The following is a 10,651-nucleotide window of genomic DNA, read 5'->3' on the forward strand; positions in this document are numbered from 1 at the left end:
ATGTGAATGTAAAAGAAGACAACACGATATCTTACAAATATTTTTCCAGTTTCGCCGATGGTTATCTTAAGTAATCTCGCCTCCCTTCGTCCGTCTGTCCGTTAAACATAAATTCCATGAATTCCCTAAAAGAACTGAATATATTTTTATAAAACTGTGATAAATACTTATAAAGGGAAACACAAGACTAATGTCAAAACCGTTGTACATTGGCGCCGCCTATTTTTCAGGATGATTTATCAACGAGCTCATGATAAAAAAAAAACTAATTTGAAAATCGGTAAATGTACTGCGATTCTTCGAAGTTTCATGAGCCGTGCTCTGTGAAAAGGGGGTTTAAAGCATTTGCGTAAAGTGTCATCCCAGATAACCGTATGCGGTCCGCACAGGCTAATCAGGGACGACACTTGCCGCCTAAACTGGATTTTTTTAATAAGAAGAGACATTCTGTAAACGAAAAATGCCATTAAAGCGGAAAGTGTCGTCCCTGATTAGCCTGTGCGGACTGAACAGGCTATTCTGGGACGACACTTTCCGCACATGCATTAAACCCCCTTTCTCACAAAGCACGGACCAAATTGATTAAAAAATATACAGACAATTGTTATCGCTACCCATTTGGATGTGAGGACCCCTTATACTTTGTGGCTTTGAGAGTTTGGAAAAAACGTTGTTGTTTGTGTGACGAGCACAATTTACCCAATTACGGTAAATTCGCAATAACAGCAAACGATTGCTTTCGATATAGACAAGTTGTTCGATTTACAAAAACTGTTTGTTTTTGGTCGATCTACAGTATTTTGTCAGCAATTTTACATATAAAATACAAAAAGTTAAACTTGTAATATCTCAATGAAAAAAGGCACGTCCTTTAACATGATGTACGATATACTCTCTCGGTTTACATGCATGGCAAGCTCTTCCTTTTAGTATGTGTCGTCCGCAAAACAGTAATGACTCGAAAAGTAATAAGACATTATCACGAAACACGAGTTCATATTAAAAGTGATGACAAGACGTTTAATAAAAGCGATTTATGCAAAGTATGCACATGGAGCGATGTGTGGTTCATGCGCACACAGTATTTTATCACATGTCAAACTTCTGCTGATTGTTAAAAACAAGTCTTCGCCCTGCAGTGACACAATGGAATTACATCTGGGCAAAAAATAGTACAGAGTAAACATAACTATAACTGTCACAAATGTACACTGACGTTTTGCTGAAACTGTTTTAGGCGTAGCTAGTTTTATCAGAAATATCGTTATTAAATATATACGGCGTTGATTGTGGTTGGAGTTTATGAAAGGTAAAGAGTTCAATGAACGAGATCAAGGATAGCGAATGTCTTTTTCTGTGCAGTTCTTAGCTGCATCACACGCAGTACGAGATATTACGCGGAGTTTTCGCGGCTTATTTTACATTATCACATATTGCTGGTCATAAACCTATAGATACAAAACAGAAAACCAAAAGAAGAATGGAAGTGAAATTAAAACATATGAGTCAACCGGCCACACGCGAAGTATCCGTACATATTTTAAATATTTATACGCGCGTTCTTCGAACAAACCTGTTTTAGGTGTTTGTCGGGCATTGCTATTTGATTCGATTATTAACAGTATCGAGAATCATCGCGCTTATGCTTAATACCTTAGTCAATATGGTGGAATAATTCTTGTTAAATTAATTAAAAATAGTATTTACCATGGTATTGTTGAAAACACATTAAGAATCTATTATTGACATACCATAATTATGTCGCTGGATATCTTCATTTAACATCTTTCTGGTCTAAAGAAAATTCCAGTTCACATAGTTCACGCTATAGCGTCTTTATTATATAACGATTATTTTACTGGCCGCGAACTCCGGTCAGCACATAAGGTAGTCGTGAAGACGCAGCGATGACCTGTATATAAACTCTGACATTCACAAATCCGGGGTAAATTTGACCTACTTTGACTCTAAAATTAATCTTTTTCCCATGAGAGGTCACAGGGGCAGGTCGGGCTACCGTAACCTCGTGAAGAGGCCAGTAGGACCTGTAAATAAACTCTGAAACACACACACACACTGGCCGCGAATTGACCCGATACCTCGCGGGTTGAAATGCAATGCATTAAAGTAAGGCCTCGCTTCCACTGCTCTTTATACTTTTACATGTTAACATGTTGACAGGAATATAGAAGTTAGTACTAAATATGAGAACATAGCCTTAAGTACAAACGATCTCGCGCTGGCAATCCTCTGAAAATAAAAGGTGCACGCACAAACTGTATTGATGTCGAGATTGAGTGTAAAACTGTTCTATCTATCAAGCCTTTTCAAAACATTGTTTCATGCTGAACACGCAGTAAAACAGTGTTTACAAAGACGCGGACATGTTTCCAATGTTCTGGTCGTATGCTCAAATCACCTTATGGGATAAATGAAGTGTATTCATTCTGACCTAGCCGCGGGAAATTTTATCTGAATTTTATTGGACAGTTACAAAGGTCAGGCAAGGTGAAAAGCTGGCGTATACAGCTATGCCGAAAAAAACGTGTATTTGTTTGTTTGTTTTATAGCTTAATATCGTATTTCCCCCTTTTCAGTAATTCCGTTGCCCTCATTTACCTGATAAAGTTTTATATTGGCTGTCTAGCAGCTAATCGCCTTACCGGACCTTTTTCCATATTTTCGATAATATATTTATGAAGATAAAAAGGATGACCATTACCCGTTTAATATTTTTGCTTTATGCTTTTCTTTCGCACTTCCGGTTCGGTCGTAGCACAATTGTAAAAATTGATAAGGCTGCACAGGCTAATCTGGAACGACACTTACGCACATGCATTTAACCCCTTTCTACACAATACGGCTCAATAGTGAGAAATCATGAAAAGTCGTTGAAAAAAAACACGATGCCATAATAAGTTGAATGATCGCGAGATCACGATGCGAGGTGGCCAAAACATGATGCGAGAACGCAAAATCAGTATCGTGCCATCGAATTGTGAACACGCATTTTCAACTTCCATAATCAAAGCGCTGGAGGCACTGAAGATGTTCGCTATTGCATAATTTAACACGCAATTAATTTTTCAAAATCAATCGCAAGTTTGAAATGAACACACGCCATTCAAATTTATAAAGTGTGTGTCATAGCGCCCGGGTCGAGTTTTGTGTGTCCTTTTTTATCATCCTTATTATTTCATAGAAATAACTTAGACCAATTAAAAAAAACATGGCTTTTTGGACGTTCTGAAAGCATAGAAAGTATGATGAAAATGGTAATTGGAACTTAATATAAAGAAAATTTGCAGTCACCATCATATTAAAGGATTTTTTTTTTGGAATATCAAATAACTATCTCACCAAGAATATAAATTCATAATGAAAGTTCCGTGTACAAAACTTTTGATTTTTGACACCATATACAAATTCAAAATATACAATAATCTTCGTATCTTGTATGTGGAGGAATGAAAGTATATACACATTGCTGTTTATGCTTTACTTGTTACCCGAGCAGTTCACACGGTGTCAACAACGCTGACATAAACATAGGTATAGAGCATAATGCGCTTTTTAGGCATAGCTGTTTTACTCAGTTTTCATCTTAGTGCCTTTAACATAACGCCAACAGACACGCATGAATATTTTCGAATATGTTATATGCTGATTCGAGATACAACATCTTAATTTTTGCTACATCACTGCGTATGTGCTCAATTCAAAAGATGTAGCACTGTTCAGTGTAAGGAATTCCGGACTACTCCCTGAATGCTCAAACGACACAAATTGTGGCCCTGTTACAATTACGCGTTACAATTCATCTCGCAGAATTTCACTTTCGCCTCCAAGATGAGGAAAAAAACCATTAGCGAAATAGTATAGTGTCACGATAAGATAAAATCGTTTAATTATCATACCACAATGTTTGCCGTACTTGGTCAGCACGTCTGGAAATCATTCCTAAATGTGTGGATAGGCTGCCATTATAAACAAGTTTGCTATTTTGAATTCTATTTTGTATCAAAAAGCATTGTTCTTAAATGTGGTACTTTTAATTCGCAATGAGATTTGTAATGACCCTCGTCATGCGAAAATTGGTCTTATTCCATATGCGCACATCACATAAATAGCCCACTGAGCTATCTATCCGTCTGGTATGGAGAAACATAACATATTGAGTGATTTTATATCGAACAGCATCGCCTGTGGCCTGACTGCGCAAATGCACATGTTGGGTTTAACAAACGCTTGCCAAAACGCATAAGACCAATTTTCGCAAGACGGCGCTATGGACGTGTGATTTAAATATGTCGAAAGAAAACTGCGTTTAAATCAAATATAAACATACGATATATTTCGATATTGAAGAAAGATACTCATAACAAGGCATATGAGGACACATATAAAGTGCTCATCCGTAACATATTTTTTATCTACTCATACTAATGTGTGGTTTGACAATGCTAACACACATTTCATGCGGTGAATATGCAACTTACACGTGAAAAACACAACACAATAGTTTAACTTGTGTTTAATTGCATTTATTTATTTAGAAAAGTAAATTGCAAACTTTATTTCAAAGTCAGCGTAAACGCCGACTATATTTTTAAAAGATATTTATTGTTATAAATATATTTAATATAATATATTTAGTTGTTTTCGGTTTTAGCGATTATAAAGCATTTTCGAGGTTGCTTATAGTATGCCTGTAGTAATTGATGAACTCATATCCAACTATTTATGTATTGATAACTGTGAATCTAAACAAGCTAAACCTTCTACTAACCTTCTACTAATGCGTTGCTAGCACCCGTAAATACAAAAGATCGCCGCTATCTGTTGAGAACCAAAGAACGTTTTCCAGAAATACCCGCTGTAGTAGCATGAACGAGGTTACGAAACAGGTAATTCGTATTATTATTATTATAAATTGTTTGTTATATTCGGGTTTAGCGATTATGAAACATTTATTGTTTTTGTCTATCGTATCGCTGAAGTAATTGTTGAACGTATGTTCAACGTTTTATAAATTAAGAATATAAATAAGCGTAAACTTTTTCCCGAATCTATTAATAGCCTCAATTTACAAATGACCTGTACTACGTCATTGAGGTGTATGTGAGAGCGTAACCTATTGCGTTGTTATCGCCCGTGAACTTTCCTTTGTTTATCGACAGGCGCATCTATTAATAGCCTCATATTATGAATGGACTGAGCACAAATACTACGTCATGAAGACGCTGCAGAAAGTGGACTATTTTATTAATTCATAAACAATCTCCTCCGCGACACGTACAATACGATCATTGTTTATTGATTCTTTTCTATAAAAGCACCATGCGAAACTATTGCATTTAACACGATATTAATATAATGTTTTTATTTGTGAATGAATATAATTGGAGAACTCAAACCTCTTGCATAAATTATACAACTCTTTCTCTCGCGGATACGCGTAGTAAGCGGGTATTGGGCTCCTAGTAGCTAAGGCGTATCGACCTGAATTTAAGACTAACCACCTTAGACGGTCGCTAAGCGACCATCTAAAAACAGGATCAGAACAAGTAAAGCAGATGTTAAGACATTAGATTACGCGAACAGGCATTTTAGCGATGTTTCGTTCTCGCATCGTGATCTTGTGTTCTCGCATCGTGATCTTGTGTTATCTCATCGTGATCTTGTGTTCTCGCATCGTGATCTTGTGTTTTCGCATCGTGATCTTGTGTTCTCGCATCGTGATCTTGTGTTATCTCATCGTGATCTTGTGTTCTCGCATCGTGATTTTGCTCATACCGATCGTCTTCTCGCGTTCTCGCCATTGTTATCCAGATAGCGACAATGCGAAAGAACTAATTGCCGTAACGGAACTAACAACATGATCACAAGCAACTGATGTTTAATTCAGAACATATAGATAACACTTCATTGAACGACGAGAATATTAACCGAATGTTTAATATGTTGTTTTTAGTTAATACGTTATTTAAAAGTCTGGTTTTACAGCAATTGAATGGAAACTGGCCCGGATTTCACAGTATGGAAATTCTGATTGTTGGTATTTATACCGACCATAGACAAGTATTTGTTTCAAACTAAATGTATATACAGGTAAATCATTAACGTCTATAAATAACGAAATACACCATAGAATAGGGAAAGTAATAATTTTCCTACTCCAATATATCAGGGAGTAAAACTTTTGGAATATCGCTTAAAAAGACAATTCAGTTACTACAATAAAAAAAATACATGCTGTATACATGTGACTCTTTATTATTTAAAAAATGTTGGTTTAATGAGACTGTTCAAAGTAACATTACTACTCAAAATCAACGAAAAGTTCGTACAATATTTCGTAAAATAAACGTAACCAATTAAAAATCAGTGTTCCTTATGGCAATTGCTGAAATTTCAACGCCAGATGTGGTCTGGTAAAATTGATGTTTTTAGATACATCATGCTCGTTGTTTTTCCATTTTGATTTCCCGCAACGATATCAATTCATACGACACATGAACACTAACATGGTGTTCGTGTGTAGTATGAATAGATATATACGCGGGAAATTAAAATGGTATTGTATCTACAAAAATCTATGTAATCATTTCACATCCATTGAAATTGTGGATATTGCTATAAGGAACACTGATTGTTTAGGTGTAAACTTTATTTTACGAAAAATTTTACTTAATTTTCGTTGATTTTGAGCGTTACAGAGAATTAAGTATATTTCTTGTATGAAATTACCAGAAAACGTTGAAAAATGTGAATGAACTTGGAGTCAAACATATGTATGTCCAACAACGACTCCAACATTATGACCATCATCTTCGTGTTGTCAACCTGTCTTATTTCGTTTTAATAGTAGTTATGGATTCACTGTGCTCGACCTGTCAGACAGGTCGCTCGTCCATAATGACCGCATGCTTACCGCAGATATTCATGCGATTTCATTGGTCAATTATCTTTGCGCATTAGCCAATACAAGTGTCACTCCATTCGTGATATGTTCGCCACGTTGTAATATATGTCAACGCGAGGTCGTTTCCATTAAATTACGTTATTTAGGTGTCAATTCGTGAAACATGAAGCATATACAATGGCATGAGACTCTTACCTCGTGCATTGGCATTGAACGTGATCACGGTGTAGAAGCATTGTTGGTGGCTTTTCTGTCAAAATGATGCCTCTCTGTTTATCCTTCGCTGCCTCTCTGTCATATACAAGAAAAATGGATGATCGTTATTCACAAAACAGGTAAGAAAATCAAAAATAAAACCCGTAAACACATTTTTGCATAAAAAGAGGTGGTGTAAAAATGTGTTTACGGGTTTTAATTTTAGATTTTCTTACCTGTTTTGTGAATTACGATCATCCATTTTTCTTGTTTATGACAGAGAGGCAGCGAAGAATGAACAGACAGGCAGCATTTTGACAAAAAGACCACCGATATGCTTCTTCACCGTGGTGATACTAATAGATGAAAATAACTTATAGACGAAAAGTGCACCGGTAAAAACTAATCAATATACCGAAACATAATGACAGATGGAATATTACATTTAGCATTTTAAATGCAGCACTATGTTCAGTTGTATCGTTAACAATGTAAAATATTTTTAAATGTACAATTATTTTAAATAAATTTACAGTTTTGGAACTATGCGTTTTTTCAATAAATAACTCAGTTTATAGTTTATTTCAATGATAAAAATGTTTTCTACGCCCGATATTTATCAGTATATGTATGTCCATAATCTTAGGAGCTTTTGTCAAACCATTATTGTTTTTTTTAAACATGTCGTGAGTCTGTAATTGTCTTTGTTGCTCGGGGCGACTAAGTGAGGTTTTGTAGTTTGATGTAACAACCATGTTTGCATTTGTGATATTTCATATTGTATACATATTTTTTTTAGAAATTCTGGATAAACATAACATTGCTAAGACATCTGATTTTTTCTTGCACAATAGCATGTTTTTGAGCTTTATTGTGGTCTCTGCGGGCTGTGAATGCAAATTGGATTGACCCAGAATCGATGTTTGACGTTGAGTAATCAATATCTTGGAAAGATTTTCTCAATACGTGGGCAATATTCGACGTTCATAAAAAACCAACCACAGACGCTGTTTGTTTGAAAAGCTAAATTAACATTTAACTTGCGGTATTCTGATTAAAACAGCATGTACAATTAAAACCAGACATTGTGCATGTAACGTGTCATAAATATTAAAAAATCAGCCGCATTTTAACGATACGATAAAACAACGTTAAAACTATTACACTTAGTGAACTCAATGCAATTGTTTTCAAATTAAATCTCTTAATGGGTTGTAATTTACTGCACGTGGTCTGTTAGTTTCATTTTGTAAAAGTTTCTCAGCGATATTTCTATGTTTTAAATTAGTTTCAAATAATTATGTGTTTCATTTAGATATGGGTTTAAAATAGCAATCTAAGTAAATGATCAAAATAAAACATCAAACAATACATATATATTCTTGCGAATAAGAAAATACAAATGGACATATGCAGCATTCCTTGTATATTTCTCATTGGTCATGAATTGCGATGCAAACGTTTTGAAATGCTAAATTATTCAATACCCATACTTCAATGAATACACTTACTCTCATTACGACATACGTCTAAATAATTTGAAGTAACGCATGACTGACAGGCATATCATTCCGTAACAACGTCAACGTTTTGTACGTTACGTCAAAAACATTAGTATGACAATCTAATCAATCTACTGGATGTTGCACTTCATCGTTTGCTTTGACAAGATTTGCGAACGATTAATCTTTGTGGAATCAGAAAGTAATTTAAGTTAATGACATATCGAGTCATGTATTTTCAACGTTACAGATCGGATATGCTATTCTGTGAAACTAAGTACTTTCACATCAGATAGCTGTTCCAATGTGTATGCAGGCTCCTCTGACAAGTTGGTTTTCAGATAAAGATGAAATGTCTACTTTGGTAATCAATTCTATATTACAATATCTTCGTCCATCTCTCCCCTCCTCCCTTTCCGATCGTCGTCATCCTTTTTTAAATAACGTGACTTGTTTTCCTTTAAATCTTCCGAACAAACGTGTATATGTTTTTTGTTGTTTATAGTATGGCCTATTAATCAAATTCATTTTTTATGAACCATGGCGAATAACAATGGAGTTCATGACAAAATAATATTAAAGGGGCGTGTTAATAGATTTTAATAAAATTAATTAACTAACAAAACAGTAATATTTGGAATAGTTTAAAATGATTTTAATGCCAAAAATGAATATACCCTTGAGATAAAATCCGGGACATTTGAAAGCAAAAGCCGATTCGCTTCAAATACACCACGCAGGCTCTAACATTAACATGTAATTAAGTCAATACCTTATATTGGTAATATACGTTTAAAAAAAATAAATTATCGATGTAATTCATCCCACTTACAATGTGTAGGCTTTTGATTGATAATTTTCAATAAACAAACATATATTTTAAATATAATACATACACTATTTTTTACTTTTGGACATTTTTATTGTCATTTTGACAAACAGTGAACACGTCTATTTAATGTTTTCTCATACAACTGGAGAACTATACTAATATGAGTTTTGTTTACTATAGTGACATCTCGCAGCCAGTTAATGCTATGGCACTCTTTTACTTTACTGCGTTCATCTTGATTCCTTTTATGTCGTGGGCTGGGCATAACGGCGCAATCGGTTCATATAGATTTAACTAGCTGCAGGGTGCTCAACCGGACTTTTCAGAATTCCCTACCCACTAGGACACGGACACGGTCATAAATGTCTATGTTTTTATCCCCTGTTCAAACAGATTTTTATAATGTTAAAGAGGAAAAACACCAACAAATGTTGTTTTCTTTGTGCAAAAAAAAAATGAAATAAATTTAAACCCAACGCGCAGACTACAATGCACCCCAAAACGAAAGTCAAACGTTTATTTCACTTGTTAATGGCGAGAAGGTATCATCACCAGAACGTATTGTTGAGCCTCGCTTCGGGAGAACGTGGCTTAATGCATGTGCATATGGTATCTTCCCATATTAGCCTGAGCAGGTCGCACAGGACATTAGGGACGAATATTTCCTCTAAGATTTTCCTTGCGAAGAGACTTCCTTTAAAAGCCGAAAGTGACGCCCCTGATTTGCCTGTGAGGACAGTACTCTCTAATCTTTACGCACAAACATTAAGGTCTTCTTTTCAGAGCGCGGCTCATTTTATATTATATTTGTGTTTGAATTCAAGTTCCCCTCACCCCCCCCCCCCCCCCCAAAAAAAAAGCAATACTAAGAAATCTCCATAAATTATTTGACAATCAAATTTGCAAACTCGTCATTTCTGACGTTTGTTTGTACTTGCGTTACCCAAGAAAAACAAACATGTGGTTTCATTTGACTGTAACTGTCATATCTGCAAACATATTAAATTGATGCGTTAATTAAACGCGATTCAACGTCATTTTCGTTGTTTTGTTACATACATTAGAACATACGTACGCAGGATGTTATGATTATCATTTCACCGTAATATGTTTATTGCCGGGTCACATGACTCTCGTCATTAATTCATAGCTTTCGTCACGCGACGTGAACGTATATATGCGAGGTGTACGTTAACA

The sequence above is a fragment of the Dreissena polymorpha genome, chromosome 1, assembly GCF_020536995.1.
Source record: "Dreissena polymorpha isolate Duluth1 chromosome 1, UMN_Dpol_1.0, whole genome shotgun sequence".
NCBI lineage: Eukaryota > Metazoa > Mollusca > Bivalvia > Myida > Dreissenidae > Dreissena > Dreissena polymorpha.